This window comes from Amblyomma mixtum, chromosome 4 (assembly GCF_055824585.1).
Source record: "Amblyomma mixtum isolate Tamu chromosome 4, ASM5582458v1, whole genome shotgun sequence".
NCBI lineage: Eukaryota > Metazoa > Arthropoda > Arachnida > Ixodida > Ixodidae > Amblyomma > Amblyomma mixtum.
Window position 1 is genome coordinate 159,316,998 of NC_143015.1, and position 24,882 is coordinate 159,341,879.

General features: G+C 47.4%; 1 protein-coding gene across 1 annotated transcript in view; it reads right to left on the reverse strand.

The window, feature by feature from the left end:
- The window catches only part of LOC149348986 (uncharacterized), a 100,195-nt gene that overhangs the window by 74,220 nt on the left and 1,093 nt on the right, over positions 1-24,882 (reverse strand). The gene's annotated exons all lie outside the window — the stretch shown is intronic.

The window sequence follows — 24,882 nt, forward strand, 5'->3', positions numbered from 1 at the left end:
GTGCATGTTCTTATCTTTCTTTTACTCTTTCTGTGATCATGTCTGCTTGAAAAAAGGCTACGATGCTCTGCATTGCATTGGTTTAGGAAGAGATCCGAACAGGTAGAAACGGTTGCTTCCAGACTTAATTAGACCAAAGCCACCGAAACTATGTTATTTCGAAAATCCCTATCCTCACCCTTCAGCTAGCCTAATAGCGAGATCAGGCCACTTCCCTAACTCCTTGATCGAAAAATAGCTAAGCCTCTGAACCTTATCCGATATTATTGCATTCTGTCCTGGCACGTTAAGTTTCTTTCATTGCAGCTTGCGGCCTAAGTTTTGCTTGCTTTGAAATTCGATTTAGCTGACCAGGAAAAGAGTTCTCAGCATAATTTTATTCTTCGAAAACACGAATATGAATTGTGCATAATGTTATCAATAAGCGCTGTGGTAATAGAAGGTAAGGACCCATCATACATACACGATAACAAAATGATCGAAATCTGACTATAACCTTTTTATGCGTGAGAAAACTTATACCTCAAATGATTCATTTTTATTCTCCGTCAGTATTAGTTTATATTTTGTAGCCATGAATGAAGACGAATCAGGAATATTCTCTGTAAGTTGTACAGCATCTGAGTCTTTCCATTCGCCCCATAGCTGATTGCAGCTACTGCCGGCACCTTCGTCGCCATTATTTAATGCAGAATAAGTGTCTGTGATCATCTAATGGAGACGCGGGGTCCTGATACATATCTAATATCCCAGTGTTTCCCGAGGCTGCACTAAAAATTGGAAACTTGTGCTTTCCTCACTGTTTTGTCGTGCCCTTCCGGTTGTTAGAGACATTACGAGAGTGAACCGAAAATGTAAACAATTACAGCTGCTGACTTCGCCACCATGTTTGTTAGACGGATCACCAGGATAACAGTGAGACTGACAAAATGACAGCGCAGTGCCCACGCCCCATGTTCTTTAATATAAAAACAGAACCTTTAGTGAGAAGTCCTTAGCTGTGTCGATAAGGCACAAAAAGGTAAGTGGCCTAAACTATACAGTAACCTGCATTCGCGAAGAAGACATCAGAATCAATGACCATGTAGGCCTGCACGTCGAGATCCGTTTCCACCTGAGCTAACAGCCAACGTTCCGTTGCTAGCAGCCTGAATGTAAAGAATACAGCAGGAAGAAAAAAACAATACAAAATTATCGAAGCATATAATTCTCACTCGGAAAGCGACCTGGATCGTTACTCTCTCGGTTTCTAAATTTAGAACAACGAAAAGTTACGCTTCCAAGAAGCCGAAACGAATTTTTATTTCTCATATGCGAAGCCTTATAGGAATGTGTTCATTCGCACAAACGCAGTTTAATGCATTCATTTGTGCTTCTTCGCAAGAGCTTCTTCTCCTTCTTCGAAACTGCCTTCATGCACCGATTGTGTCTTCACGTGTTGCCGGGCGAAGCTTCCAGAATGCTTCGCCGTGCCGTTTATTACACAGCTGCGTACAGTTCGCACTGGTCAGACATTTTAACGGCCCCTTGTCTCCAGGCCGCCATATAGATGGCCACGCTTTTGAGATGCTCGGCTATGTCCGCGCGCTAGTTTTAGAAGGCGCGCGTCCGTACAATGGTTACCCGCTTTACCTGACGGGCGCAGTTACTATATAGAATGCGCGGAGGATCGAAACGTTGATGGAATTCGCTCACCAAGTGCGTCTTTTCGCTTGCGGAAAGTATGACTGCCCAGTATATGCAGTGCCGCGAGTCCGCGACTAGAACGAATCGATTCCTTCGGCGGTGCTGGTCTTTCCTCGCAACCTTGAAATAACTTGGCCCGTGGCTTTAATGGTAAGGCTATTCTTAGACTCTCCCACTCGATTTTATAGGATAACCGTCTGCGCCGATTTTGTTTAAACGATGTCCCGAATGTCTTCTGCAGATTCGACGGAGGAACAAGTATTACTGTTGAGCCCAATAATAACGTTGAAGCAAAATTTACGAATAAAGCCGCCAGTCTATCCTATACTACTAAAAATGTGTTTCTTTCATACAAAGGAACATTAGGCAAAGACATTTTTGCGGGTGGCATGCGACAACAGGTCTTAAGGAGAGAGCAGAACATCACTCTAGGCCGTAATTAGGCTTAGCTTTTTCAATGAGCACTACCGGAAACAAAGTGTCGTTTATCGCTGGAGTCGACAGGAGCATTATTTAGAGAGGTTCCACATTGCAGACGTATTACATGCAGCCGCCGCGGTGGCTCAGCGGTTATGGTGCTCGGCTGCTGACCCGAAAGACGCGGGTTCGATCCCGACCGCGGCGGCTAGAATTTCTTTGGAGGAGAAATTCTAGAGGCCCGTGTACTGTGCGATGTTAGTGCACGTTAAAGAACCCCAGGTGGTCGAAATTTCCGGAGCCCTCCACTACGGCGTCTCTCATAGCCTTAGTCGCTTTGGGACGTTAAACCCCATAAACCAACCAACCAAACCGTATTACATGCAAGACACCCACCATAAAAGGGCATGCTAGGCTTAGCCACGTGTTGCGCGACTCGCTCAAAAATCGACGCTGACATCAAAAGCGGATTTTGTTCTGGAAGTAGTCATAGTAATCACAGTGTACATATGAGATCCTTTAAATCGAAATCATAAAAGCGTTCAACTTTCAAAAAGTAGATAGCTTTTAAGGACTAGCATTTGTTTTCACTGACAACAGCATCATTACCGCAATCATCATCATCATCATTCCCAATACGAAGTCAATTCCACCTTCGGTTCGATAATAGTTAGAGATCTCACCAGGCGATGCAGACGGTTCTCCAGCCACAGTTGACTTGTACGGTCACACCAAAGACGAAACTGATGAAGCGATGGGGATCACCGCGAGACGCAGACGAAGCCGTTTCGAAGCCGTGCGGGCCCAGTGTTGCCAGGATAACTCGAAATTATCCTGCACACGTTCGGCAGGGGCACCCAGCGCATACGACACGTGGTATAGACCACGACAGAGTCGAACTAAACCGTTCACCAAAAACTCCGACCACGATGCCGGGGCGACGTGACGATAAGGGCAGACTGCACAGCGCGGAGCAGCAGACGACGTGTGCCGGGAAGCAGACGGCGTGCGCTGAGGAGCAGACGACTGTTCTCGTGAGCCCACCGAAAATCTCAGTTCCCGTTATAAAAGTGAAAGCTCGGCTGCCCGCTTCGATGCGAGGGGCTGGGCGAGAGGCAGTTGCAGCTCGCCCGCATCGGAGTGGTATTTCCCCTTCGCCACACACTCTGCCCCTTTGCAACCTGTCTTGCGTTGTGTTTGTTTCTTCGAGGGCTACGCCAGGCCACGCCACGCGCGCAGTGGACAAGAAAAGGGTGCCTCGGTTCCTCGTACGAAAAGCCCAGCCGAGTTCGAATCGGGGACAAAGCATGCCTTGGCGTGCGCGCCGGCAACAGGTGAAAGCCCTCTTAAGAAGCTCTCCGACGCGTTCGGTCCCGTGCAGGCGGGATAAAAATATAAACAAAGCCAGCGTGGTGGGAGGGTTGCCCACCTCCTCCTCAATTCCCTTCCCCATCTTCCTCGCAGCTTCTCTTTCTCTGGATCCTCCTCGTCATCGCCTCGCAACTTGCTTGCCGAAGGAGTCCGCCCGCCAAACAACACAACACACAAGGCGGTCATTGAGAGAAACATCTCGTCAGGTGGGGCGAGCCGGGCGAGAGGAGGTGGCGTGAGTAACGGTCGATATGAAACTTCGGCGAGGGTAGAGACTTAGCCGAAAACCAGATCTCGTAAGGGCCGACGTCGCCTGCTCCGTTCTCTTCTCTGCTGCTTCTTTTTCGTCTTCTGCTAGTTATTTCGGCGTTCCCGCGGGCAGGTCGTCTGCAACGCAATTCGGCGTTTGGGTTCGCTTCTCGGCCGTCGGCGCAAATTAGGCTCCCTTTTCTTGCCCGCCTGACCTGCTGCCGCCTCAGGCAGAGAGAAATCACGTGTTAGCGCCGCACGTAAGATCTTCTTCGGTCGCATCATTTCTGCGTGCTTGGCGCTGCGATGCGGCGTCGTAAATTTGCAGACGAAGCAGATGTGCACCAAGCTTTAAAGCAGACGACACATCAGAGACGCCAAGCGGGCGTTGTCGTCGGCGCCGTCCTCAAGCGTCGTCTGCAACTCTCTCCTGCGATAGGCCGCTGCCGATCCGTCTGCTCGAGCGTCAGAGTTCGTTTGGCTTTACAGTCTCCGTCAAAGAGGAAGGCAGACGACCTCCGTTGAACTGCCATTCAGGTCCACGAAGGTCGAAAAGGTCCACCTACTAGCTCGTGGATATAACGGCGGTTGACTTTTCAGATATTTCTTCTTCCGCCGCCTCTTTTCTTTATTTCTTTTCCTTCTTCTTCATCTCTTCTTTTCTTCCTGGTGTGACGTTCAGCAAACGGGACTGTCTACGGGAAAGAAGAAATATCGCCGGCGTCTTTTACGGGGAAGACATGGCGAGCAAACCAGGATAGCCGCGGCTATCCGGGCCACCCGTGACATAGATTAATGCTCAGCCGTTTCTTGGGCTTCCTGCGTCGTTGCGGGGTAACCTTTTCCAGTGACTTGTGAGGATACATTTTACGCTGTCGTTGCTTGGGCAAACTTTCCTCGTGAATTGTGGGTGTCACTTAGAAGTCCCGTCCCGTACAGCACTGGTACGCTATATCCGGGAGTTTGATTGGCGCGATATCCGTGTCTATAGTTCGTGCGTTGAAAAATGCACGCAGGAAGATCTGATAGCGAAAGCTCACGAAGCGGGTTCCTGTATAGTGTTTGCACGGAGTTACGGCTATGTCTCGTCTTGCGTCCTTTGCATATCCGGGAACCAATAAGGAACCTTCAGCTTGATATCCGGCTCGCATCATTTCCGCTCTATCTTGTGCAGAAGGAAGCAACATGTCTGGCGCACTTGTGGCGTCTTTTGTGACAAATTTTTCAGCCTTATCGTTAAGGTGGCAATAGATTTCAGAACAGTTCATCTGTAGGGCACCGCAGTTGTGACATGGCTTCCAGATCCATCATCGTAATGTCATCTAGTATACAAGTCTTCTTATCACGATTAACAGTATTCTTATCGATAGTCTTATCACGACTAACAATAGTCACAGTGAAAAGATATACGCTTCAATGTACTGTGACTGCATTTCGTAACAGTTCTTTTCCAGGTTCACTTTGTTTTCTCCCTCTTTCATTGGTGGTTGCAACTTGTGACGCCATAACTGACAGTTAAACAATCGGCGCCATTCGCCACTTCAAATATAGAAGGTGGAGTTGACCAATTAGAGTGAAGCAAAAGTATGAATAACAAAAATAACAGCCACTAAACACATCCCTGGGTCGACACGATGAGGTGACACAGATATCGCAGTAATGAGACCACTTGAAGCTATAGATGTATTTCATATTGCTTTGTCAGCTGCTAAAAATTAATTTCACATCCCACCCACCTAGACCACCTAGCCACTGCTTATTTACTAATTAATTTCTTGAAAAACTCCGGGTGTGGGGCCTTATACAAATGATTAGCTGGAACTAAAGCTAGCTTTGTGGTGCAGTTTCATGCCGGGCCAAAAAAAACTTGGTTTGGTTTAGTTTATGGGGGCTTAACGTCTCAAAGCGACTCAGGCTATGAGGGACGCCGTAGTGAAGGGCTCCGGAAATTGCGACCACCTGGGGTTCTTTCACGTTCACTGACATCGCACAGTACACGAGCCTCTAGAATTTCGCCTCCATAGAAATTCTGCCTTTGCGGCCGGGATCGAAAGCGTGACTTTCGGGACAGCAGCGATAGCACCATAACCACTGAGCCACAAGCGATTACGTAGAGGTCAAAACGGGAACGAAAATTGGTTTTGAGAAAATGGGAGACGCCGTAACTGCCTCACATCTTGGTGGACACCTCAACCACCCCGTGAGGTAAGGGAAAGAGGGATTGAAATAACCATCAAAAAAATAGGCACCGTAGTGGAGGGCTCCGGAATAATCTCGGCCACATGGGATTTTTGTAGCGTTTGAAGGGTCCTACCGTGTTCTCAAAGCAATGTGGGTGAATGTTGCCCCTTTCCCTTCCTAACTTAAAGTTGGACACAGCCAATCGAAGAAAATTGGTAAAAATTATAGAAACAGCAAAATCTGAGACTTTTCATATCATGCGAGCTGTGCAGTCGAAGTATATACGATTCAAAAATAGGTTATATGTAAGAACTGAAGTACACTTCAAATGCACAACGGCTATGCGTATGACACACGAATTCGAGGCATCCTGACAGCTGCGCACAGTGGTATCAGAAGAGACGCCAAGTCTTGCACCTATGTTTGGAATATTGCCCCGGTTCATGTCGCCTTCGAAGAAACGCATCTCGTGCTCTCCTGTCGTTTCTTGTCGCTGCAGAACCGAAGTTATTTTGGGCCGCGCTTACCGGACCCAGTCATGCATTGCCGCTCTTTCGCGTCGTTGAAGGGAACGTTCGATTTGAGAAGTTCGATGCTGTCTGCTTCTCTTGACTTAGCCGGAATATCATTTTTCTCTATCTTTTTTCGTTTTTGTCTGTCAGTGATTTCTCACCGTCGCTGTCACTATTCCGGCACTTTAAAGGGAAAACTGGCACGTTTATATGAAAGTGGTTCGCGGTACGGTGGTAAATCATCGTACCGCTGCTTAAACCGTGGCCTTATTTCATCGCTTTACACGTGCGTGTTGGGAGATGAACATAAACGAAACATGGTGCCCGCGGTACGCCAAGGTGGTCGCTACTATAAGCTCAGTGAAAACGGTCTGCATTAAGCGTAACATGAAATACTCCCTACTGATTACTGTATCTTACCGGTACTCACCTATGGGGCAGAAAAAAAGAGGGTTCAACTTAAGTTAAGGACAACGCAGCGAGCTATGGAAAGAAAAATGATAGGTGTACCGTTAAGACATCGAAGCGGGCAGAGTGGGTGGGGGAATAAAACGCGAATTGATATTCTAGTCAAACCAAGAGCAAGAAATGGGCTTGAGCAGGGCATGTAATGCGAAGGCAAGATAATAGCTGGTCCTTAAGGGTAACGGAGTGGATTCCAAGAGAAGGGAAGCGTAGCAGGGGGCGGCAGAAAGCCATGTGTGCGGATGAGATTAAGAAGTTTACGGGGATACGGTGGCCGCAACTGGCAAAGGGCAGGGTTAATTGGAGAGGCATGGGAGAGGCCTTTACCCTGCAGTGAGCGTAGTCAGGCTGATGATGATGCCAATTATTGCAGGAAACGACATGCAGAGTATGCGTCATGGTTTCACGACTAAGCCTATACTTAGCACAAGAGTCGTCGTCGTCTTTATTTTAGCTGGGTACTCGACGGCCCTGGGAATCGAACCCTGCACCCCTTGCACACGAGACCGACTCTCAAACCACATTGCCGCCAGTGCAGTATGATAGACTTGTTATGGCAACTGTTTGTACCAACTTGACGTCCCATAAAATAGCCACAGGTTCTGAGAACATAAGAATAGTTTGTAAGGGTGCTTCCGGACTACTGCTCCAGCAGCTGACACTGTGCAGATATTTCCGCAACGTTAAAATGACTCCTTGTAGCCCGTGTCCACTTTGGTGGCACTTCCTATACCAGAAGTTCCTGGTTTGTTTCCAGATTTTGCCTTTTTTGTATCATCTGTACCACTGCGCCCTTTCTTTTGGTGGAATTTAATGACAACTCTGAGCCAAGCAACTGAAAAGTCAGTCACGTCGAAAACTCTGATACGGCGCACAGTCGTATTACACGTAGTCCTGCACTTGCATATGTCATAGGTCATAAACTCGTCATGCATGTCATGCACTCTGCCACCGTGCACTGTCATGTGACGAAAGTTCCGTATTTAAGAACACCGTTTATTACGACACCTCTGCAGAACTCTAGGGCTTTAAAGGAGACTGAAGACAAATTAAAATTCAGCTGTGTGATAGATTACCTATTTTAAGGATAAAAATGCTGCTTTCATTAAGAACGAAGCTTTTACAAGCTACAATTAAAGTCAAAGAAATGCGATAGAGGTGTCGCCACCGTCGGTCGATTTCGAAAGTGCACTGCGGTGCGTAGATATAGACATTCAGACGCAGATCGTAGATGCCAGGCTGCACAGTCATAAATTCCCGACGGTGATCACAGAGTCCTTTTTCGGTGTAAACGTCACGACTTTGACTCGATTGGCGAGAATATTTTTAAATACGATTTGCTCGGCAATGAATGCGTCTCCTACTGGCGGAAAAAACATCCACATGCGCAGTACATGCCCAACGACTCTGGACAAAAGCATTTTTGAGCGGAAAACCATTTATGAGCGAATTTTTTTTCACGTAATATAAGATTTCACTATAACAATCAATATATCCGCAGGTCATCCGACGGAAGTCTTGAATTTTTCTTTCTATTAACGTTTTTTCTATCGTCAAGAGCATTTTCCATTGGTTTTCTATGACAGTCTTAACTGTTCGATGCGATCGATGGAAAAACTTTAAAAGAAAGATTTTGCTACATATCAGAAGAATGGACCATTACCTTCAATATTTTCTTCAGAGTATCTTACAAATTTCCAGTCAGCATACCCAGAAAGAACCATACAATCGATCTTTACGAAGATAAAAAAAAATTGATTGAGTGATTCTACGAACTGTACTTTTTTTCCTGTTAGAATACGACGCTGGCTACAATTTGGAATCTTTTGGGAGCTGTGAGGCAGCTTGTACCTGTTGTAGCTATACGGGTACTGCTATACGTAATCCGATGCGGGAACCAATGAGCAGAGCAGTTGGCGTGCCACAAAGGCTGCGGTAGTGCGGGCACTGATAGGGGAAGGATCACGAACGGCAAAGGGAAATGCACGACAATGGCTTCCTCACGAGTGCGGAATCGTGTTGCCTGAGGCCCACTTTTTTCCCTTTTCTTATGCTGGAACATCCGATGCACGAACGTGTCGATGGTTTCCTCGAGCGTTACACAATGCTCACTCTGTACAAGTGCGCTAACGTGAGCACCTGCAATATGTTACTTTGGAAGTCTTATTCCTGTCGCTCGGAGCTCCACCTGTCTTTTTTTTTTCTTTTTTCTTTTTGTCAGCTGCTGGCTGCGTGTAGCTACACGTTGCGGTTTCACAATGACAAGCTTTACAGGTTACAGCCGACGGAAACTTGGGCCTCCATCGTTGGCATGTGGCAATATACAAAACAACTTGATGGCCTCTGGTTTTTGCTTTGCAAAGACTGGCGTAGCGGAAATTGGCACAGAAGGGAAAATGACACAGACATACAAGCGCTAACTTTAAACTTTATTGCAAGACTGCCCATACACCGAATTTATCTCCTGGGCCGTGTTTCCTGGCATAAATTCTGCGTATTCTCAGCCATGCCATTTGACTCAGTGGAAACCACAGCTGTGATGCTGGCATTGCGGAATCGAGGTGTAGAAGAGTGTTATGTGGAAATATTGGAAGACACCTATAACGACTGCACAGCTACCATAGTCCTCTATAAAGCCAGCAATAAAATTTCAATAAGGAAGGGTGTCAGGCAGGGAGACACGATCTCGCCAATGCTATTCAGCGCCTGTTTACAAGAGGTATTCCGAGGCCTGGATTGGGAACAGTTGGGACCTCTGTAATCTGCGTCGCTGGTGACATTGCTTTTGAATACGGTGGCCGCTACTTGCAAAGGACAGGGTTAGTTGGAGAGACATGGGGGAGGCATTTGCCCTGTAGTGGGCGTAGTCAGGCTGATGATGATGATGATGACGATGCTTGGATGCATGTCCTGTTCCCGTGGGCGTCAGTTTTTGCCGCGACAGTCTTTGCAAGTAGTCTCTCACGAAGTTGCCCAAACTTTTACGCTCTCTGGCTTTTGTGTAGAAACAGAGTTTTCTTGATGAACACTAAGTCCGCTTCTCGCTTCCGCTGCTTCTTCAACATGCGCAGCGCTGGCTTAGTTCAGACTGTTGACTGATTCTGTCATCACCCCTAGCCATATTGCGCAACCTCTCCACAGTTGGAGTTGTCATATACCCTTCCTGAGAGCTTAAGTGAGTCAGGTTTTGATTTTGTTTTGTTTTTTGAGGGGAAATTTTGGATTACACACCAGTTTTAGTCGTTCCATGTGTCCAGCAGTTTTTTTTAATGAAAACTTTCAGACAGCTACTTTGTGGGCGCCTGGTAGATCGTTGAATTGCGAAGATTCAACACCTTCATTTCATGCGTAAAGAGAGCGATTCTGATTCTGAAGCGTTGACCGAACTAATGGCACATAGTTCGCGGGCATTGAAGAAAACTTCCCTCTCGAACGAATTCTTAACGTTCAGGCTGCTTTTCATCTGCTGAAGTAGAGAATAATGAGCTAAAGTTTCCTGAGGATACCAAGCTCCCACTCCCACTTAAGTCGGACAGGAAATGCTGAAGACCGTAATCGTGTCACTTTAGGATGCGCTGAGGTAGGCAATAAACACCAGTAGGAAATGCATCACGCGCAAACGTGACTCCAATTCGCGAGACAAAGACGACAATTTCAAAGAGTGTTATTGGCACTTCGTTAAATAAAGTAGTTCATGCTCCATTTTCTAATCCGCCCAACTGCACCACGAGGAACGCCTCCGCTGTATGCCACGCGCCTTTTTGTAGAACCTTGACTCCATGCTGACCTCAGCCGTAACCTCGCGTCGACATGCATGTGCTGACTCCTTCTGCGGTACTGGACTGGCCAGCGAGCCAGCCGTATAATCGCGCCCGTGGTACGTATTTATAGACATAAGTGCTCCCCCGTGTGATGCTGGCTGCCGTGGTGCTAGCGGGCGGTACGCAATTGTCTTTTCCCGGCCTTCCTGGCTGCTGCTGCTGCCGTCTGCGGTTATTCCGCATACCGGTTTGCTTTCCTCTGCGAACGTTTCTTTTTCTGTTTTTCTGCTCTCGTCTGCTCATACATGGACTCCTGCCGTCTGCTTTCTCGGTTCCTGCCCCCTGCATGCGTCGTCTGCTCGCGTCCCGTGGCGCATCCGATTTTCTTGTCGTCTGCTCGTGCCTTCGTCGCGCATGCGCCACCTATTTCGTCTGCTTGAATTGCGTTAGGTTAGGCAGGTAATGCTTTTTCCGTGTTCACCGCTTTTCTCCGTTTTTTTTTCGTTCATTGCCTATCGCTTTATTTAGGAGCTTGTTGTTTTTTTGTTTTCTTCGGATGCTTCCACAGACGATTTTGCCACAAGGCCGGGAAGGTTGTACTTCCTCACCACTGCGCAAGCGGGCTTCCGTGTCGACAAAATATGTTCACGCCAAAAACTTCTCCCGTTCACTCTGTATATATATTTATACCATCGCGCACGCATAAAAATTGATCGTCGATGTATCAATTTTTGACGGTGAGTAAACGTCGGCTATCAACATGTGAGCGTGACTGCGAGGCGTGATGGTGAGGTGCATTTCACTTTGCAGACGATACAGTGGTGACGTCCGATTTCAAGAGACCAAGTGTCGTCTGCTGTTCTAAAGAAAGATCGGGATCGACCCACACGGTATAGAGCGCAGTGGACTGTGCGGTATATAGGTCGGCTCGCGACTGCTATGTTGTCAGCTGGCGAGCATTAACGTGCCGATGCATGCATTTCGATGACAGAGGGGCGAACACCTATTGGCCTAAAGATAGAACGCGACTTGCGCGTCCCGTGAAGGCCGTTATTTATGCGGAGAGCTTCGAACATCTGTATCTTTTGCGAAGCGTGCATGCGTACAGGTGGCGTCACTTAAGGCGTAGGAACGTGACGTCAGCTTCGTAGTGCATGATCTAGTCCTTGTCGAATAACCCTGAATTACGTGCGCCTAGTGAAATACAGGCGCAAGACCGAAATACTTTATATATGGCATATCAATACCTCTGAACTGTAATTTGAACACAACGACGTCTTTGTAACAGGCTACACCCCCCCCCCCCCCCCCTCCTATGTTACTAAGACGTAAGGTAAGAAAAAAGCAAACTTTCTTAATAATATCAGTTCTTTCCTTGGTCAATTCAAAGCCAATGTTTGCGCATCAATGTAGAGATTCAGTGTGGCCATAAATAGTTACATTTAGTGGACTCCTCCAATTAAGAGAACATGCTAAATCCAATTTTTCGCAACACTGTGCAACTACATTCGACCGTAAATTTGAGTGGACAATAAATTCTATCTGCGAATTCTCATAACCGAACACAGTCCGTACTACTGCGAGGTTCTTGAGATAACGGCTTTGCGAGCAAGTCGAACCGCGCTAGAGAATAAATGTTAACAGGAAAAAATAAATTTCGGGTATAAGAATAAGTAAAACGACAGTGGGAACCAAACACGACATTCCGAAACTTTGCTCGAGCTGACTTGCTCACGGGCTGGCGTTGACTGTGCAAACACAAGGCGTATGGAACTATAAACTGCCAACAGTTCTATTTCCTTCACAGCCGTGGCTCTTTCCTGTAGTTTTTTTTTTTTTTACCCTCGGTGACACTGCTATACTACTATTTGTACTCACGAGTGTGCCCCTGGCGGCATGTTTCTTTAAACAGACCCTGCGGCTATTTGCGCGGCGGCACCCTCTGATTCCAACTTTGGCCCCCGACAAACTTCGACATCGCCATTCCTTAAAGCCCAGACAACTGGGCCGAAAGCTGGCTTTCGTGAGCTGACCAAACTTATATAGTGCCGCGACGTTTGTGCACAGTTAGACAGTGACTTAAACTACAACCGACCCAAGAACAGAGTAAATATTGAACGAGTTATCTTCAGGTTTTGTGGGACGTGGAACGGGTAAGCGAAACGGTACTCCTCCACTGGCCAATTTCTTTAGCTTATTTATTCGAATATCCCCAAAGGCGTTGAATAAAAAGTAGCACACAAGAGATGTGCACAAATAGCACGTGACAATGATTAAACTGACTAAGCATAATACATAAATAAAAACCCACTGGTATAAACCATAGGTTAGATATAAGTACAGTCGAAACGCGTTATAAAAAAGTTGAACGGGCACAACGGTAACTTGTTTATAGCAGTAGCGTCGTTGTAGACCGTGTTGACCGAGCTGAAACTCCTTATAACGAAGTTTAAGGGGCTCGACGATAACTTCGTTATAGCAGTAACTTCATTATAGCCCGTGTTGACTGAACTTCGAGAGGGAATCGTCACACCTTCGTTATACCTATTATTTCGTTATAAACCGCTTCGTTATAATGAGGTTCGACAGGTTATACGTTATAACGAGGTTGAACTTGAAGGGGCGCGGCGATTACTTCGTTATGGCCGCAGCTTCGTTATAGCCATTGTCGACCAAGCTTCCAGGGTCATTTTGTTATATCCATTATTTCGTTATAACCCATTTCGTTATAACGAAGTTCTGCTGTAGTTAACGCGTGGAGACGCGACGGGCATATCGCAAGAAATTATTTAGCGGGGCAATGGCCCGTACTTCGTGCTAAAATATCGCGAAACTAGAGCTTGATGCGACTCTGTTTTCCTCGTGCAGAGATATAGGTGACTCTGCGAACACGCTCCGCTCCCGAAGGCACATTCTAATTTTTCCGCGTGCGAACATCAGTTCGCCTTCAGCGGTCTCGTTGATGTATCAAGAACTGTGTCTTCGTACACGCGTCCCGCGCTGAGGAAATCAAAACATGGTAGCAAGTGCCGCAGCAATCCAGGGCGCGGTGCCTTCGACATCTGGCGTCGACACCGGTGCCGGGCCGCACCTGCTCTTTTTTTTTTTTTTTTGCTTTCTGGGGAGGGAGGTGCGGCGGAGAACCCACTCCATTTCGCTCCGATGGTCGTCGCTCGGATGGTGACGCCCACCCCTAACTGGTTTCGTCACACTCCACTGGTCTCGAACGTCATTTGCGAAAATGAGTCGCGTGCCCGGTCCGTTTCGGTTCCTTTCCTGGTCCATTCGTTTTTGTATAGGAAGGCAAAGGGGGTGCTGCCACAGCCGGCGTTTCTTTTTTGCATGCTCTCCCTTTTTGTGCTGTCGTAACTGTACGCGTTGGAAAAATAGCTCGCGACTGGTAGGTAGCATACTCAATTTGGTCCTAAGTAAGTTCCGGCACATTCCGTTAAGTTGACTTGGATAAGCTGTGTCAAGAGTCGCTATCGGCTACGTAGGAAAGAGAAAAAGTATGATTCACGGGCGTGACCTGAATTTTTTTTGTTACGCGGTGTTGGTATGCGTCCACTTGCAGCGTGCATGTCCTTTCTATATAAAAACAACATGGCCTTTTTCTCGACCAGCCGTTGCATAAATGTAGCATCGAGATTGACCACTTAGAGAGGCTGATTAAGACGTATTTTTGGATTAGAGTGTACTTAATTCGCCATGAGCTCCATAAAGAAACGCCTAATCATCAACAGCATCATAATCAGCCTGACTACGCCCACTGCAGGGCAAAGGCCTCTCCTATGTCTCTCCAATTAACCTTGTCCTTTGCCAATTGCGGCCCCCGTATCCCCACAAACTTCTTAATCTCATCCGCCCCCCTAACTTTCTGCCACCCCTTGCTATGCTTGCCTTCTCTTGAAATCCACTCCGTTACCCTCAAGGACCAGCGGTTATCTTGGCTTCGCATCACATGCACTGCCCAAGCCCATTTCTTCCTCTTGATTTCGACTGGGATGACATTAACACGTGTTTGTTCCCTCACCCATTCTGTCCGCTTCCGGTCCCTTAATGTTACACTTACCATTTTTCTTTCTACGCTTAATACCTCAATACCGGAACGCTTAATACCGGACTACTAATTGGAAGAACAAACTATTACTAATTGTCGGTACAAATTAGTAGTATTAATTGGAAGGGAAGACACAAAGAAGATGGTTAATACATATTTTCAGATTAGAATGCACTTAATTCGCCATGTGCTCAACACAAAAACGCTTAATACCAGACTACTAAATGGAAGAACAGACTACAACTAACTGGCAGTACAAATTAGTTGTATTAATTGGAAGGGTAGACACAAACTTTAAAGAAGCTGGTTAATACGTATTTTCGGATTAGAATGCACCTAATTCGCCGCGTGCTCTACACCGGAACGATTAAAACCGGACTACTAATTGGAAGAACCGACTACTACTAATTGGAAGAACATACTACGACTGATTGCCAGTACAAATCAGTAGTATTAATTGGAAGGGTAGATAGAAACTTTAAAGAGGCTGGTTAATACGTATTTTCGGATTAGAATGCACCTAATTCGCCATGTGCTTCACACAGGAACGCTTAAAACTGGACTACTAACTGGAAAAACAGACTACTACTAATTGGAAGAAGAGACTACAACGGATTGCCAGTACAAATTAGTAGTACTAATTGGAAGGGTAGACACAAACTTTATAAAGAAGCTGGTTAATACGTACTTTCGGATTAGAATGTACCTAATTCGCCATGTGCTCCATACAAGAACGCTTAATACCGGACTACTAATTGCAAGAACAAACTGCTGCTAATTGGAAGCGCTAATTAGTAGTATTAATTGCAAGGGTAGACACAAACTTGAGATTCCATGTGTGTGCCTGCGCTTTTAGTTTGTCCGGCCTTTTTTGGGGGGACCCTAAGTTAAGAGAACCCAAAAAAAACTTGCGTCAGATTCACAGCTCAATTAAATTCGTTTATAGCTAAACTGTGCGTTGGAATACTGCGATAGCTAAAGCACTGACAGAGAGGTCAGCGACTGGTCACAAACCAATTTCCTCTGTTTAAATCCCTACGTAAAACCACCCATTCGCTTTTGATAGCTCGCCGAAGAGAGAGATTCCTTTCCACGGGTAGTTTAAGTTTTCCAACGCTACTTGTAACAAACTAACTTGGCTGCAGCTTGCGCCGTTTACTCCACCCTAATTTCACCTCGTTCACAATCCGCGGCCCATACATCGCAGTGGCCTGAATGAAACCACCAGAGGCCGCGTTCAACGCCGGTCCAACGAGCGTGTCACGGATCACTAGTAACAAAGTTGGTTCCAGCCGACTTTTTCTGACGTCATCAACATTTAAGTGTTAGTGTAGGGAACAAAATGGAGCGTGCTATTGCAAAAAGCAACACCACGTATTTGTGACTAGGGAGGTGTCCAGACTTCTCCGCAAAATCTTACGTGGCGACCCCTTCGGTAATGTTCGGCACTACAACCATGGAAGGCGCGTCAGTATAAACGGCGGGGAAACTGCCGACACGCTGCCTCAAGAGACCTAGGCCAGCTTGTTAGAGAACCGTAGCGCAGATTTCGGCGTCTTGTTTTGGTCGATGCGGTATGGATCCTCATTTCACGCACTCTCCCCGAGCTTTTGAAAATGGGCCAGGGCCCATTAATTGAGTACTTACTACCAGAATCCAACGGTTGGGCGCGGACTGTGCTATACGCGGTCGACAAGGTTGTCATTACGCGTTATTTGGTCTCAAATAACACACGGCAAACTCATAGTTCTCCTGTTGGCTCCTCACTGGAGGGCCACGTCTTGTGATCATGATCATTCGAATCGAGCTCTCTGGTTTCGGTCTCTACGTACTCGTCACACCTGAATTCCGAACCCGGATTAAAGCCAGCATGAATTCCTCTCTACTTTTACAAGGCTTGATATTGCGTCTCCCGCAATATAAGCAGCTCGATTACACCATCCAAATTCGCTTCGCTCGGTAAGCGACGGACTCAGTCCGCGTAAATGAGACCCGCTAGCTCTCTCTCTAGGCCACCGTCTTCTTCGAGGGGGTGTTACTTGTTTGTGCTACCGTCCAGAAAGAGAAAACAAGTGGTGACCGAAATAGGCGTTCCGATCTCTCCGAGTGTGTGTGCTCGCGCGCGAATTGGGTCGCCACGTAGCCGGCTGCTAAAAAAGAGCCGTTGACTAAGACCGACCTCGATGTCGTTTCCTGTTCTCCAGTCGGCGCCGATTCGGCGCGAATCGGTGTAAACGGATCGCGCGCCAGTGGAACTCGCGCGAGAGGCGGGCTGCCCCGAACTTGATTTCAAACGCGGCTTGATGGAGGGCGTAAGTGTATACGTCGCAGTCAATGCCGAGGTCGCTGATTCGGTTCTCCGATCCACGCGGTCGAATTCCGATGGCGGCGAAACGTGAAAACGTCTGTGACCTTGATGTTCTGTACTGTACGCGTTGAGAGAACGTCCCAGTGGGTACTGATGCTGCCTTGGATGTCCACGGGACGTGTGGGACGTCCTGCAGACGTCCACTGGAGTTCCAGTGCGAGGTTCCAGAATTGACATCGCGTGCCGGAGTAACATGTCTAGCATTCGTGGATAAAAAAATCTAGCATTGGAATCTTGTAAGGCACAGTTATGGAAATATTGAAGGTAATGGTCCATTCTTCCGACATGTAGCAAAATCTTTCTTTTAGAGTGTTTCCATCGCTAGCATCGAGCAGTACGAACGGCCATGGAAAACCGATGGGGAACACTTTTGACGGCGGCGAAAACATTAATAGCAAAAAAAAATGCAAGCCTGCCGACCGGAGATCTGCGGATATATTGGTTGTTATAGCGAAATCTTACAACATATGAAAAAGCATTCATACACTGGTTTTCCGTCAAAAATGTTTTCGTCCAGACTTGTTGGCTACGGTCTGGTATTTACAGGTCAGCTTAATTTAACATAGACCATCGCTGTGTTTGTGAGTTCTCTATACCTGTCCATGCAAGCTTTAGTTTAGCTATAGCAAAGCTCGGCCCGATCGTGTTTATAGTCGGACCAAATTTGCTGGACACGCTATAGGTTGCTCACACCTCCTTTGCATGTAAATTCCTCTGAATTATGTCCTGCGCAGCATCAACAACAACACTCTGAATCTTCATTCCATCCTTTCACTGTGCCTAACGAATGGCGGAGCACATACGAACCCTGACACTCCTTTACCCGTGTACCGTATTTTTGCTTTATTATTCAGCAGGTTGCGCAGGTTGTGATGACGCCGAAAGGTGACGTCACCTAAGTGTCCCAGCTTAGTTTGCTTCTCCGGGGATTTTGCGCTCACAACGTCACCGACGAAAGAGAATAGGCCCTAACACCAGTGTGCGATTATCTTAATGACTACATCATTGCATCAGACAGATTTCTTTGATAGTTATTGCTTTGAAAATTATTTACTCTAACATAATAATTCCCCAATATCTAGTTTATTCGCGCCAATGTGTCACTACTGTGCAAGACACCCTTGCGAATCCCCCAATGTTGGGTATGTGCCCGCCGCGGTGACTCAGTGGTTACGGCGCTCGGCCGCTGACCCGAAAGACGCGGGTTCGATCCCGCCCGCAGCCGTCGCATTTCGATGGAGGCGAAATGCTAGAAAACCCGTGTACTCTGCGATGTCAGTGTACATTAAAGAACCCCAGGTGGTCGAAATTTCCGGAGCCCTTCACTACGGCGTCCCTCATAGCCTGAGTTGCTTTGAGACGTTAAACCCCCGTAACCCATAAACTGTCCTTTCCCGTGTACTGTGCGGTGTCAGTGCACGTCAAAGAACTCCAGATGGTAGAAATTTCCGGAGCCCTTCCCTACGGCGTCCCTCATAGCCTGAGTCGCATTGGGACGTTAAACCCACATAAACCCATAAACTGTCTTTTCCCGTGTACTGTGCGGTGTCAGTGCATGTTAAAGGACCCCAAGTGGTCGAAATTTCCGGAGCCCTTCCCTACGGCGTCCCTCATAGCCTGAGTCGCTTTGGGGCCTCAAATCACCATAAACCCATAAACTGTCCTTTCCCATGTACTGTGCGGTGTCAGTGCACTTTAAAGGACCCCAGGTGGTCGAAATTTCCGGAGCCCTTCACTAGGGCGTCCCTCATAGGCTGAGTCGCTTTGGGACGTTAAACCCCCGCAAACCCATAAACTGTTGAGTATGTACCGCTCCCCCAGAGGCCAGCAAAAACATCCCGTCAAAAGCGCCAATACAGTTCTGGAAAGACCATATGGTCCAGCTTCGAGGCACCTAGACTGAGAGCAGTTCAACCCGGACGAATGAAAACAGGCCCTTGTAACGAGAACATGTCGCGTTCCGCGTGCTCGTCCGTTCAGTGCCACCACGCCTACGTGTGTGCTGCAAGGTCCCGAGGAAGCCCCCAGGTCGGGCGTCTCACAATGCGCACCTGTCTGCCTTTCTGCGAGATGCCACTCGCACGCGTAGGAGCATCGACAGCACCCCCGAAGAAGAGGAGCGTGCATTGTTTGCTCAAGAAAGAAGGTCACCCCGAGAGGGGGAGGGCTGTTCAAGGACGAAAAGACCGTTAGTGGACGGCGGCGCGTCTTGACGGCTCCGCCGCGCGGATTCCGTATTCCACGGTGACCTCTGCGATTCTTCTCTTAATGGTTTAAAGGTGGCGCTTCTTGGGCTGCGCCTATTTGCACTTGGCTCTCGCGCCTCGGGGTCGCTGTTTTTTTATTTCCTTCTTGAGGGGTCTTACCGGGACGTCCTTGAACGCTCACGTGTCTTGTTTACTGGTTCGAGTTGAGGCTTAAAGTAGAGTTAAGTTCACTTTGCTGTTCCTATCAAATGAAAATGGAAGACAAGGCAAAAGGCCTTAAGCCTAACAAGGCCTCGACCCCCGTCTGAAATTGACAGCAGGCATAAATTTGAAATATAATCACCGCAGGGGATCTTCCTGTTACCAGTACAACCTAAGGCATAAAATATGAGGAACACATGAACATACAGTACAGGCTAGAGATTAACACGGGTGGAGTAGCCGTCTATCGGTAGGTGCAGTAGTTAGTAAATGACGGTTAACGTTTAACGAGTTTTTAAATGCCAAAAAGAACAGTGTGGTTTATGAGTCAAGCCATATAGTGAAGATGTCCGGATAATTTCGGCCACTTCTTTCTCGTCCTTTGACATGCACGAGGTTGCAATTCGTCTCCATCGAATTGCGGTCATGGACGCCGTAGCAGGGCTGACATCATGCGAAGTATGTCTTTCGACAGCCCGGCTGAAGGGGTGGAATTTGTTGCCAGTTCATAAGACGACTCTTTCAAGAGAAACCTTCGATTTCACTTACTTCCGTTCCTCCGCAGCCTGAGAGTAGTGACAGTGTGACCAGTTTCGATATCTGCGCGGTGTATGAAGTTTAAGGAACAGCAAGAATTAAGCTGACAGATTTTGACGGGCACAAGTTTCGAGCCGTTAACATTGGCTATGGCAGCTAAGAACGGGCCATCGTGCACTCTACCTCAACGACATGGGCCAAGTAGAAGAGACGGAAAGGCATATCAACATCGCTTAACTTTGTTCAGCTTCCCTTTCTATTATCGTGAGCTACCAGGCTGCGATGGCGCGCGAGTCGAGCTCGGGAAATCCACATCTGCGTCCGTTTCCATGAATCAGGTGCAGCAAAACTATACAGCGAATAAAACCGCTGCTGCGCGAGCCAGGCTCACAGGTGCTTCAGGCATCGCCATGCATGGTTTCTTAGATATGCTAATTTCATTTGCACAATAAATATTTATTGTCATTCTTTTGCGCTTAATCTTGTGTTAACGGACGAAGATAAACGAATTAATTGAAAGGCAACACAAAGAAAACATCCAGGTTTGCAAGCCTAAAAGCTCAATGAACATGTTGGCAACAGCGCCAAAGTGGGGCGTTAAAGAAATGCAACACAAGCGCTGCTAGAATAACAACCAAATGAATAACAGTACGAGTAACAACCAATGGGGTTGTTATTCCTCGTCTTGACAGACGAAAAATTTGCAGGAAAACTATCACATCTTCTGCTGCTCGCGGATTGCGCTGTAAAGCGAGCTAACTGTTAATAGTTATAGTGCAATAGTTTGGTTTATGGTGTTTAATGTCCCAAAGCGACTGAGGCTATGAGAGACGCCGTAGTGGAGGGCTCCGGAAATTTCGACCACCTAGGGTTCTTTAACGTGCACTGACATCGCACAGTACACGGGCCTCTATAATTCCTCCTTCATAGAAATTCCGCCGCCGCGGCCGGGATCGAACCCGCGTCTTTCGGGTCAGCAGCCGAGCACCATAACCACTGAGCCACCGCGGCGACTATAGTGCAATAGTGTAACCAGACTTTCTTAGCCGTTATACTTCACACGCATTTGTTTTCAATAGGAATTCTTTTTACGAGAAGAACGTGAAAAATATTAAACATGAAAATGTTTTAGAAGTACTCAAGTAAATAGACGTCTGCTGATGTCACGTGAAACTACGGTGACTTTTTATAGCACCAACGCAAAAATTGAAGGGGACACTTAAGTTGAGCCTTAACGGTATGACGCGACAGCGTAATAGGCTGATTCCCATATGTGCAGAAGGTCATTCTCTCCATTACATTCACAGATCCCTGGGAGTCCTCGTACCCCTCCTGGCGCCGTGGCGTAAGCGATGCGCCACTGCCCTGCGATGGCAGGTGCTCCCAGCGGTGAGCCTTGTGCGGCCCAGGTTGCCCTTCCCGAGCGACTAGTTCGTTAACTGCCACCTGCCACGGTGGGCAGTTTGCTCACTATCCGGTGGACAGGTTGTGATGACCCCACAAGGTCACGTGACCTGGGTGGCCCACCTGCCTCTTAGGTTGCTCTCTGGGCACCACCACCCAGGACAATGCACGTGATTTTTCGCTCACGACACCGACAACGCCAACACCGGACTTTGTGCAGAACGAAGGCTTTCACGCTATCACGTTAATATATTTCGAGACTCAAGATGGACTATTTATCACAGCGCTCGTGTTGTCGTGTTTGTTCCGTCCTCGTGTTTTTTCCGCGCTGTTTTACCATGGATAGTAATAACCAACTTGCCCACCTTTCTGTACTTCTAAATATCACACTTCCTTCACGCATTTGGAGTTCCAGGTAGTCCACTGAAGCTGTCACAGTTTCAGGTGACGTAGGCGTAACTTGCGACAAATGTATCATTTTGGAATCTCAGCTTGTTAGGAAGCGCTTACTTATTGGGTACCGGCGCTGAACTTCGAAGCTTTCCAACCATTCCATTTGACTAACTCTACTTTAGGAAAAAAAAAAAAAGCACTGCTACCTACGACAATTCCTGTCTACAGGACAAACGAAACAAGCAGATGTCTGAAGGGCGGAAAACTGCTCGCAGATCGTAAACCCTGTGTACGAGGTGTCAATGATTAGTGGCTTCAAGACAGTGGAAACAGGGGTCGCCCTCATCGCCTGAACATCGGGACGGCATCCATCATTACGGCCTTAGGCGTCAAGTCATCAAGATAGATTTTCCAGACGGTAAAGTATCTAACACGAAAGTGATGGATGGCCGCGCTACTCAATCTAAATGCCCCACAGCTAGGCTCGAATCCTTCGCTAATCCGCTCTTTTGAAAGCTACATGACCCGAAAATATGCAAGGACAAACGCAAAGCCCGCATAAGGCATTTCATCCTGTTACGCACGTGACGGACGCATTCGTTCTTTAGCGCACGGTCAACGCGCAACTCCCAGTGTCAGCGCGGAATTCGGCCGCAACGCGGCGCTCCCGGCGCCGACCGACGGCGGCGTGAACATGGCCGCGCCCAACGCAGCGAGAGGCGGAAATTTCGGGTCTCTCGGTCGTTAGCGTGGTTTTCCTCGTTTAGCGGCCCGGACGAGCGCGCTGCGTTGCTGCTCCGTTCGTCCGGCGCTCCAAACCTATCGCAACCTGTTTCGGCAAGAGTCCCACTCTCTGGCCAGATCCCGCGGCCGATCGCTCCTCCTGGAACTAGTTCGAAAGCTTTCCTCGCTGGGGCGCGCTAAGAACGGGTTCTTCTGTTTCGCTTTTGTATCGGTGTCGAGTGGCGAAGCTGCCTTATGGGGCTACGAGCGCTCGAGCTGAACGAATTACTACAATTAAAAGAAACCCCTTCGATCCCGGCCGCGGCGGCTGAATTTCGATGAAGGCGAAATTCTAGAGGCCCGTGTACTGTGCGATGTCAGTGCACGTTAAAGATCCCGAGGTGGTCGAAATTTCCGGAGCCCTCCACTACGGCGTCCCTCAGAGCCTGAGTTGCTTCGGGACGTTAAACCCCAATAAACCAAATCAATCGAACTTTTCGCCATCGCCTGGGGTGAAGAAAGAGCAATACGTTTGAGGCAGCGTATGGTTGGTTTGGTTTGGTTTATTGGGGTTTAACGTCCCAAAGTAACTCAGGCTATGAGGGACGCCGTAGTGAAGGGCTCCGTATCGAGCCCTATAGCAATATCGAACGAATACCGCGTCACTAGCCATCTTCGCTATATCCGATGCAAATTTTTTCTTATATCCGGATATCTACTTTTCTTATGCCAACGTATACAGCGCAAGAAGACAAATCGTTTGACACCACTTCGAATGTCCTATGTCAAATAATTTGGCTGTAATGGACGTTTGAATTTTCAAGAAGTCACGGTTTGGGGAACCAAAGGTGGTCGGTGCGAATCCGTATTATAAGCTACGCTTCGATTCCACTAGTAATCTTATGCTCCGTAACTCGCTGAATCGTTTGATACCACTCCGAACATTCTACTCGGATTACGTGGTCCACAGTGTGTGTACGAATGGTACCACCCACAACCTCATGTTTCATACTAACACGACCTTGAGTAATTGGAGTATAAAACTAACGCTCGAAAATGATAAGAGTCACGAGGTGGACAAGTTGGGCGAGTTGTAGGGCACATATGGTCAGTAAAACAGCGCCTCTTTCCTCGAAGAAAGTCCTTCGTATAGTTGTCGGTATGGTCTGAAAAACACCCGGCAAACAAGTCCATTGAAGTTGCCCTCTATACAAGCAAGTACCTCAACTGAAATTGACGCCATCTGGCTGTGATTTAAAAAAAAAAAAGCTCTTAGTTTACATCAGTGTGTCCGGTACTGCATGACATACGTGGACGGCATATGTTGCATCTGTAACGGGGGTCCTCGGGAAATTACGAGAACAATTCTCACACAAGTTTTATGAAGTCGTTGCTTGTGGGGCTCTTGAAAGGTGTGCAAAGTGCTGCCCCGACACTGATTTCTTGTTGCACTGCTAACTGAACGGATGCAGTTAGGTATTTTGATCGGACCTAATGCGTTCTTTGATCGGTTCAAACGAACTGCAGCGGGCAATGTACAGGCACTCGCTGCCCTGTACATTAATCTACTTACTATTGTAGTTTAGACAATTGTGATAGCGGAGCTTAATCCTCTCCCCCCTTGCAATTCGCCTTTCTTTATTGCGTTTTTGAAATGATAAAATTCGGGAATTTTTCAAAAAATTCCTATAAAGCATAAGAGTTAAACTTTCGTCATAAACTTAATAAATAGGCATACTAAAATAAACGCTCCCTGTTTTCCCGGAGTTTGTTAATATTATTAATGTTTCCATCAATTTCCTCACGCTTGGATCGTTTTCCTTCAGCGTACATCACATTTCAGCCGCGATGCCAGATGAGAAGGTGATCAGTAAGTATATAAATAATTCTGTACGGGCCGATTCCCTCCAATTGTATTATAACGGGGAAGAAAATAAAGACAAAACAAAACATGAACTGCAAAGGACTCATGCTGGCTAGTACGCGCTGCATCTGGCTTTTGGGTTTTTCTTTGATTCGCCCGTCTTCTAATGCTGCTTTCGGAATGGGCAGTAGTACGGAGAAGCTCCCATCTAGTTAAGTAGCTCGGGGTCAAGATATCCGTGATCCAGGAAGATTCTGGCTTTAGTGCCCCAACCTATGGGGGCGAGGGGTCATTTCCTTGTTTACTGCGTTCGTGTTTTGTATTTTTTTACCCGTCTGTGTGTGTGCGGGTTAGTATTCTGGGTTTACAAGAGGCATACCCGCTAGCTTGCCTCTATTGCACGAATCCTTTTGACCCTTTCCCTCACGGCATAGTCATCATCGCTCTCTCCACTCGGTAATAGGCCGGTTTAATTGGTCTCCG